The sequence below is a fragment of the Balaenoptera borealis genome, assembly GCF_965194805.1.
Source record: "Balaenoptera borealis genome assembly, contig: HAP1_SCAFFOLD_477, whole genome shotgun sequence".
Lineage (NCBI taxonomy): Eukaryota > Metazoa > Chordata > Mammalia > Artiodactyla > Balaenopteridae > Balaenoptera > Balaenoptera borealis.
Genome location: NW_028123720.1, coordinates 173,415 through 182,229, shown reverse-complemented (window position 1 = coordinate 182,229; position 8,815 = coordinate 173,415). Strand labels below are relative to the sequence as shown.

At 60.7% G+C, this 8,815-nt stretch overlaps 1 pseudogene across 1 annotated transcript; it reads right to left on the bottom strand.

The window, feature by feature from the left end:
* Positions 1-4,628: 4,628 nt before the first annotated feature.
* LOC309621466 (thimet oligopeptidase-like) lies at positions 4,629-8,057 on the bottom strand (annotated as a pseudogene). Its single transcript has 6 exons — positions 7,916-8,057; positions 7,340-7,715; positions 7,065-7,260; positions 5,773-5,893; positions 4,998-5,136; positions 4,629-4,784 (listed from the first exon to the last, which is right to left on the bottom strand). The product of its transcript is annotated as a thimet oligopeptidase-like (transcript).
* Positions 8,058-8,815: the final 758 nt, after the last annotated feature.

Below are 8,815 nucleotides of genomic sequence, written 5' to 3'. Positions count from 1 at the left end.
AACACAGACAGTTTGGCTCCAGAGCTGTTACCCCTGGGCCAGTGTCCTCAATGTATTGTTGCCCCTCTGAGGAGCCTTTTTAGTTGTTCTTTCTCCTAATCGTCTCCCACCGTGAAAAGTTAATGCCATAGATTCACCATATATTTGTTTATGCAGTGTGTGTGTATGTGTGTATATATATACAGACACACACAGACATGTGTGTGTGTGTGTGTGTGTATCTGTGCTCTATTCTATACATAAGAAAGGAAAACTGCCCCCATCCTCAAGAATCAGTTTCTGCCCTCTTGGGGGCAGTATTCCCCCTGCTGAGAATATATGGCCCAGGCAGTATTGCTTTTCTAATAATAACAAACAATACTAACACCACCACATTTGGAGCATGTTCTGAGCACTTTACATTATTAAATCTTTTAGTCTTTGTGGCAACCACATGAGGTAAGTAAGTACTATTATTACCCCCATCTTATAGATGGGGTATCTGAGGCACAGGGAGGTTAATTTATTCGCTCCAAATCAGGTGACTAACAACGGGGAGAGGCCATATTCAAGCTTGTTTAACCATTGTACTATCCTGCTTCTCCACTGGGCTTATTCCAATGCTTTATTGATCACCTGTTCTGCACCTGGCCCAGGTTAGAGCCCTGTGAGGAGCTGGGGATACAGCAAGGAGAGGCCCTCCCAGAATGTAGATCTGCTGAAAGTGTGTGTTGGGGGAGTGGGAGTCAGGCTAGGCTGTATCCAGGTGCCTAGCACATAGTGGGTGCTTGTTAAATAGTTATGTTAAAAAGCTTGGGACTGCTGGGCTTTTTGAGCTGGCTGTGATGGGCGTTCCCCGACAGCAGGTCCAAGAATGTTAATGCTCTGCCCTCCTCCTAGACTCCACCAGGCCCAGGAGGCCCTAGGGCAGCCCTTGTCACTCAGATCGTACCAATCCTAGGTGTGTGTATCTCCCCTTCTGGGCTCACTCTTGCTCACCCCGCGCCCCTGCTTGCAGCACAGGGCCAGCCCAGCAGCGGAAGAGGTGTGGCTTAGAGCTGAGTTGGGGGAGTGGAGGGGCCCCTGCTGGGGCCTGGGGCCAGAATGGGGTCCTGTGAGAGGTGGGGGTGGCAGCACCCGGGCCACGGGTGATGCCCTGTCTGTGCCCCACCAGTGGAGAAGATTCGAGCCACCTTCACTGTCCTCCGGGCCTTTGGCTCCGTGTTCACCGGCCACAGCCGCCGTGCCACCCGGTGCTCCATGGTGATGTCACTGGACTTGAACGCCACAGGCCGAGTCACGGCCGCCCAGCTCCAGGTGAGGCCTCTGGATGGGAGGGAGAGGGGGCTCTTTGGGGCTGCAGTAGCCTCAGCCCCACTCAGCAGGGCCCACGCCTCCAGCTGGGACCCTGGAATGTGTCTAAATGGTCATCGCTCCCCAGGCCAAGGCCAGCTCCTCCCCACCTCACTCAGTGCCCAGACATCTCCTCCCGGAGCAGGCCAGCTCGTCTGTGCCTCGGAGTATCACAGGGATGAAATATTCATGAGTAGATACATAATTCAGCCGCTCATTAGCTGGGTCTTAAAAGCGTAAGCTGAAATTAAACAGGCGCTCGCTGGCCTTCTGCGGCAGCCCGTGTGTGACAGGCACATGGCCTGTTTGTTCCTCTCTCTGAAATCACCTGGCTCCTCCCCTTCCCCCCCCCCCGCCCCCGCCAACATTCTGTTTGAACAGAAAACAGGATTAGGTTATTAGAAGGGTTGTTTGTATGCGGAGCTAGGAGAATACCCAGACTCGCTGGTGCACGATAAATCCCTTTCTGTCCCGGCCCTGAAAGTCTACCGTGCATCACCATGTGGGTCAAGTTATTAAGGGCTTCGGTTGCATAAGAGTGTGTTGGAGGGCGGCTCTGGGTTAATTGTTAGTACCCTTGGATTCCTTCATCGGAATGAGCCCGTTGCATTCGTTGATTGCCTGCGTGGACGCTGAATCAGTGAGACAAAGGCCTGGCACGTTTTGATTTGGAGGCGTCCAGCCAAGTTGGGGCCTGAGGTGCTGCCTCGAAGAGTGGGCCTGGGGGTTGGTGGGGGTGTGCGGGCAGCCTAGCGGGGCCTCGTGCTGACCGGCGCCTGTCCTCTCCCCTGGCAGACGATGCTGTTGGAGAAGAGCCACGTGGCCCGGCAGCTGGAAGGGGAAGGCAGTTTCGAGGTTTTCTCCCAGATGCTATCCGGATTGGACCTGGCTCTCAGGTGAGCGACTGGGCTGAGCAGGGACAGCCGAGGGCAGTGAGACAAAGGGCCTCCGCTCTCCAGGGCCCCAGCCCTGCCTCTGCCCAGAGGTGAGAGGCAGTGGAGCCCAGTGGTTAGGAATCTGGCCTCTGATTCTTGCTGCCTGGTACTGCTCCTGGGCTGGGTGAACCTGGCCAGGTGTCACCTGCTCTGAACCTCCGTTTCTTCCTCTGTAAAGTGGAAATAGTACCTTGACTGCTGACCTTACAGGATTAAGTGAGATAATTCACATATGGCTCTTTATACACGCTGGGGGGTGGTGGTGGATGTCTGCTGTGACGGTGACATTTTGGTACAGGTTCTGACAGCAGCGTGGGAGGTGGGCAAGGAACAGCAGACCGCAAATCTTCCAGAAGCTCCTAAACTCTGTGAGAGCCTTGGGTGCACCTGAGGTAGCTCAGGGCGAGGAGGCACCAGGTGGGACAGCAGAGAAGCCACAAGACTCATCTGGGAGGGCCTTCTGGGGGAGGTGGCCCAGGGAGTCATCTCTGCCCCTCGCTGACTCCTGGGAATTCTTGGACATGTGGCTCCCTGTCTCTGAGCCTTGGTTTCCTCATCTGTTGAACGAATGAGTAAGGTTCTATCTAGTGAAGCTCCAGGGAGTGCTCACCCCAGGCGAGGGGTGATAATTTTCAATTTGCCTCTGCGTCCCCCATCATTTGTCTCCTGCCTTCCACCCCCGTCTGAAGGGCAGGCCCAACCTGTCCTGAGCCTCCTGGCTAAGGCCAGAGGGGCACCTTACCCTTTGGAGAGAGGGCAGATTAGGGAGGAAACTCCCAGTTTTCAGAGCAGGGTAACTGAGGAGTAAGGAAGCTTCTGGAAGGCCTTCACTTAAGAAGGGCCCATTGAGGGCAGCAAGTGAGGAATATTCGGGAGGCAGGGCCAGGGCCTGAGGCAGACCCCGGGGCCACCTGGGGCACTCTGTGGAGCCCCGTGCCATGATGCCCACCTGCCCTGCCAGGCCACTGGTGTGGGTGGGTCCTCCCTTACTTCTGGTCCCTTCTCTGTTTCCAGGACAGAACTGTACCTGCACCAGCTGGCAGACAGCAGCTCCTTCGGCATGGGCGTGTGGCCTAAGGTAAAGAGGAGGTCCTTCTGGGTGTGAGTGGGTGTCTGTGTCCCCATGGCCAAGATGGGCGGGTCCCCTGTGTGGCTCGTCCCTCTGCCACTGGGGTGAGTAGTTGGCAAGGGCTGGTCACGTGGGGGAGGCAGGGTTGCCTTTATGGGGCCTGGGCTTGTCAGGGAAATGAGTCTTGTGCTAATAAAGGGAACCAGGAGGTGGTTTGTGTAGAGGTTAGGGCGCGGTCTCCGGGACAGGCTGTCTGGGTTCAAACCCCGGCTCTGACACTTACTGGATATGAGACCTCAGGCATGGACCCTAGCCTCTCTGAATGTCTGTGTCCTCTTCGGTAAAATAACAACAGAACGGGCGGGCAGGCTGAGGAGAGGACAGAGCGTGGCACGGCCTGCCCGCCTGGGCCACGGGGAGAAGGTCGGGGCGCCGCCCGCGCCCTCGTTCTGCTGCCTGCGTCCTTTGTGGAGGCAGGGCTCCCAAGGAGCTCAAAGGCCAGGGAAGGACACACGGGACGGTCCAGAGCCACCCTACCGCTCCAGTGGTGCAGCACCCTCTCTGAATTCCTACTGCCACCAAAACACATCCCTAAGGCCTTTGGGAAGAATTGCTAGGACCCAGGAAGGCGGCCCCTTGCTGTGGTCCAGACTTCAGCAGCTGCCGATGACCAGAGGGAGCCAGCCGGCCGGCCGTGAGCAGGAGGACAGGACACGGGGACAGGGACAGCCACAGCCGGGCTTCCCGCAGCTGTGCCCACCGCCAGAACCAGCTCCAGCCAGTCACAGCCCCCGAGATGCCAAACAGAGACGGGCGAGAGGCCGGCAGGAAACTGACACCCCCTCACTGGAGAGCCTGCCCGGTCGGGGTGCGGGGCACCATCCCCGTCTGAACTCACCCCACAGCTCAGCCGTCTCCCAGTGACCCAGACGCGTCACCACGGCCCCAGGGCTGATCCCCGACCAAGGTCAGAACTCCCCCCAGTGTGACGGCCCCCATGCCACTCCTGTGGTGGAAGGGACGGCAGGCAGAGACCAGGAGTAGAGTCTTTTTTATTAATGGCTGCGTTTTCAAAGAACCGTTTTGTTACCAGGAAAGCTCCCCAGGAAGGGATTGCATTAGTGCAACAAGGGGGAGCCTTGATGCCAGGCTTTCCAGACACTTCCAGGTGGAGACTTTTGGCCTAGGCCGGCCGCCGGGGACTCGGGGGCTGGGAGGACACACGGCCCCTCCCCCGCCCCGACGGGGCGCTAAGGCACCCGGCCCGCCTGGGGGGGCAAAACCCCGTGCCGTCAGCAGGCCGGCGGCTTGCAGCCCTCAACCTGCAGCCCTTTGCTCAGGAGGAAGGCGTCCTGCATGGGGTCACAACCCAGGAAGAGCTTCACCATGCCCTTGGCATCCTCGGAGCCCCCTGGCCTCAGAATGCAGCTTCTGTAGTCCATGGCAACCTGAGGAGAGGGGGCGGGGCTGCAGGAGGGTGGAGCACCCCCTTCACGGAGGGTGTGGGTGTGGCCACCTCTGCTGTGACTCAACAAAGGGCAGGGGAGCAGGGGGTTCTGGGCAGGGCCCTCAGAGCCTGGCAGGCCCAGGCGGGCGGCACAAGCATCTAGGCCCAGGCCAAGGACCTCCGTGTTGGTCTGCACGGCAGGCCGGCCTCTCACCTTGCCACTCAGGACGCCCTCCTGCTTGAAACGAGTGTGTGGACCGTGTCCGCGGAGTACACCTCGCTGCACAGGTAGCCATAGGACTGGGCGTCGTAGCTTCCTGCCAGGTGGCCGAAGGTCGCAGGCAGGTGGGTCCCTGGGACACATGCGGAGAGGCTCCTGCCCGGCCCCCTGGCCGCTCCGTGCCCCTTCCCCAGAGCCCAGAGCTTGGGGCCTCAAAGCAGCCCTGTCTGAGTCCCCTGCCACTAGAGGGAGTATTGGCCCAACACTTCTAGAAAACGGGGACCTTGCGGGCAACTCAGTGGAGGGACACAAATCAATCTTTGCCGACTTTCTGCTGAAGCTCACGAGGGTTCACCCCTAAGCCTCTTACAGGGACAGCTGCCCGAGGCTCCGAGGGATGAGTCAGGGCTCGCCCTCCAGCACGGGGAGAGCGCGGGTTAAAGCGCTCACGAGGGAGTGAACTGCGTCTCCGCACCGACACGCTCGGGCAAACCTCGTCGACGCGTTCCGTCCAGGGTATGAAGCCCTCTCCTGCCTCTTCCAGGCTCTCCAGAAAGCACGTGCAGATACGCCCAGCCCACCCTCGGACTCCGCGGGCCACAGCTGGAGGGACCAGCCCAGGAACCCAGGCAGGAAGAGGCCAGAGGTCAGCGAGCCTCGACCAGAGCCCGTCAGTCGGTCCCCCTTCACACACCACCAGAGGATCCTCTTGACCTGGGCAGTAGCCGCCAACCGACCGCTAAGGTGGGCCCGGCGTGCGCTTGGCTACCTGGCGTGGCTGGGACCCCGAGGATCTCCTGGCAGAGGCGGGCATTGTCCTAGGCCGGGTCCGAGGGCGTCTGCGTGTGCAGGGCCTGGTCCACCTTGGCCAGGACGATCTGGCGCAGGTTGAAGAGGCCTGGAGGGCGGGAGGAAGGAGACGGGGGCGCTGGCACTGTGTCCAGGCCGCGCTTTCCAGCCGGGCGGTCCGGGAGCCCCTTTCCTTTCCCTCGGCCCGGCCGCACGGGGGTTGGCCAGCCGGGACTTGATGAGCTTGTCCAGCAGCTCCTGGGGGACGGCGCTGCTCGTGCCCCGCCGAGACTGGCAGCAGCGCCAGGGCTTCACAGGGCGCGGCGCTCCCGGCCCCAGAGCCTACCCTCTGGTTCTCATCCCCGGCTGTCACCAGAGTCGCAGGCAACGTGCCCTTCTTTTCGTTTGTCTTTTTTCCGGCCCTCGACCACGCAAAGGTGTGAAGCCCTGCCACTCGCTGCCACGTGGATGCACCGTGAGAACACGGTGCTCAGCGAGAGAAGTCAGACACAGAAGGACACACAGGGTGTGACCCCACTGAGGGGAAACGTCCAGAACAGGTAGATCCACAGAGTCAGAGTGGGTTCCTGGTTGTCAGGGACAGGGGAGGGGAGGGAATGATAACTAAGGGCGTGAGGGACCTTTTTGGGGTGAGGGAAATGTTCCAGAACAGGGCAGTAGTGACGGCTGCACAGCTCAGTAAAGTGTCCCCACGCGCTCCGGTTGCAGTCTGTGAGAGCATCGCTCTCAGGACGAAGGGCTGACTGCAGGAAGACTGAACGAGCACTGGGTCCTGGGCCCAGACGCTCATCTGGGGACCCCCCCCCACATTGGGAAGTCACTGGGACTTGCTGAGCCTCCACCGAGACTGGCAGCAGCCCCAGGGCCTCACAGGGCGTGGTGCTCCCGGCCCCAGAGCCTAACCTCTGGTTCTCATCACTCATCACTCACCGGCCTTGCATGCAACGTTCCTTTCTTCTATTTTGTCTTTTTTAAAGGCAACTCTTGAATACCTGTATTTAACATGCAGGGAACCAGTCCTGACTCCTTGATCTGGGACTTCCAGCCTCCAGAGTCTCGAGGACATCCACTTCCGTTGTTTACGCGCCCAGTGCGTGGGGTTTGATGATGGAAACTGACACCGAGGGCGTCTCCTCGTGCGGGGTGACATCAGCGGAAGAATCCCGTGGCGAGGGCCTGCCTGAGGACCACGGGAGAGCCCGGGCCCTCCCCGCCCCCTGCCTTCAGCCCCTCGCCCGCACCCTCCTGGGAGCGGAGCTGGTGCATCGCTTGCCAGAACTCATGGAAGTAGGTCTCCAGCTCATCATGCTGGAACAGGGAGGGCGGGTTGGGCGTAGGCTTGGTGAAGTTGGCCACCATGGCCGCGATGGCAATCTGGCGCCTCCCGTCCTGCTGCAGGCAGCCCGGCTGCAGGCCAAAGCAGGCCATGTGCCCGGACTTCCCTTCCCTGGGGAGGGACGCGGGTGAGGCCCCGCTACCACAGAGGAGCCCCGGCCCACGGCCGACAGGTTCCCCCACGCATGCACCGAGGGTAGAGGTCCAGGTAGAACTTGCTGATGGATGACCTTGCCCGAGGCCACATCCCGGACCGTGTAGAGCCTCACATCTTCATCTTCGTGACGCATGTTGGCGCCTTCCTCCAGGTCGAAGGTCAGCCCCAGCAGCTCCTGGGAGATGCCCAGCCGCCCGCGCGTGACCACCTGCATGGGGAAGGACTCATTGAGCAGGTACTGGTCCACGTGGTAGCGCGTCTCCTCCCCCTGGTTCATGTAGTAGCGCAGGTCCTAGACGTTGATGGGCCCATCAAAGTGCAGGCCCCGCCTCTGGCACTCAGCCTTCTTTAGCTCCAGGATCAGGGCCGCTCCTGCTCCCCGAGGGGCTTCAGCTTCTGGGCCAGCTCATCTGCGGGCGGAGGGGAGAGGCTCAGCTATGTCCCTGTGGCAGCCGCCCAGCCGCCCCCCACCCCACGCCCCTCGAGGCAGAATGAAGGGTTGGGGAAGGCGACCCCCAAGGGCTGACACAGTGGGGTCTCAGGCAGCACCACGTCCAGTCAAGGTCCACCTGACCCCCGTCCCCACTGGGACTCGGGGAGGCGGGGTTACCTAGGAAAGTGGCCACCACCTGGCTGGTCTTGGCCATGTTCATCTCCAGCACAGAGTCGGCACGCGTGCTGAATCCCAGCAGGCGGGACTTCTGAGCCTGCAGCCTTACCAGCTCCCCGAGGATCGCGCAGTTCTCCTGGAACCCAGAGACAGCCAGCGCTGGGGACCGTGGGCCACGCCCTCCCCACAGGCCCCGGGCCAGGTCTCTGTGGGTGGGAGGGCTCTCAGGCCACTGGCGGGCACAGCCAAACCCCCTCCCTCCTCCTCCTGGCCTGGATTTCTAGACACTTTGGTGCTGTCCTAACATGTGGTCTTTATGAACACAGGTCCTTTTGGAACCAGAAACGGCGTGAACCATGATGAGCTCTAAGGCCAAGGGCAGGAAGAAATGTGACCAGGCTCTCCAGGAGCCACCCAGGGGCCTCCCCGGGCTCAACAATACAAACTTGGCTGCCGTGCAGACAGCAGCTCATCCCCACGGCGCCCGAACACCCAGCCCCTGGACGGCGAGAGACCTGTTGCTGCAGGTGCCCCGTGGTTGGCTGGTGAGGCCTGGCCCCAGGCGTACGCCACCTTCTCTGGGGCCACCTCTCTGGGTCTGCGGTGGGGTTCTCCTGGGAGCCCCCAGTCACCACAGGACCAACGTGGCCTGTCTGCAGCCCAAGAAGGTGGGGACACAGGTCTGTCCCCCGTGGACATCACCCGCGAGGCCGAGCAAGCACCAGTGGTGTCTGCGGGGAAGATGAAGGGCTCATGCACAGCCCCCATCTACTGAAGATGCTAAACGGGAGAAGCACAGACTGCAGCCACATGCGGTATGGACCAAACGCAAGTGTCCTTGCAGGAACCGATGTCTGAATGTCGAGGCTGTTCCCGGGCCACAGTGAGGAGGCCCAGGCC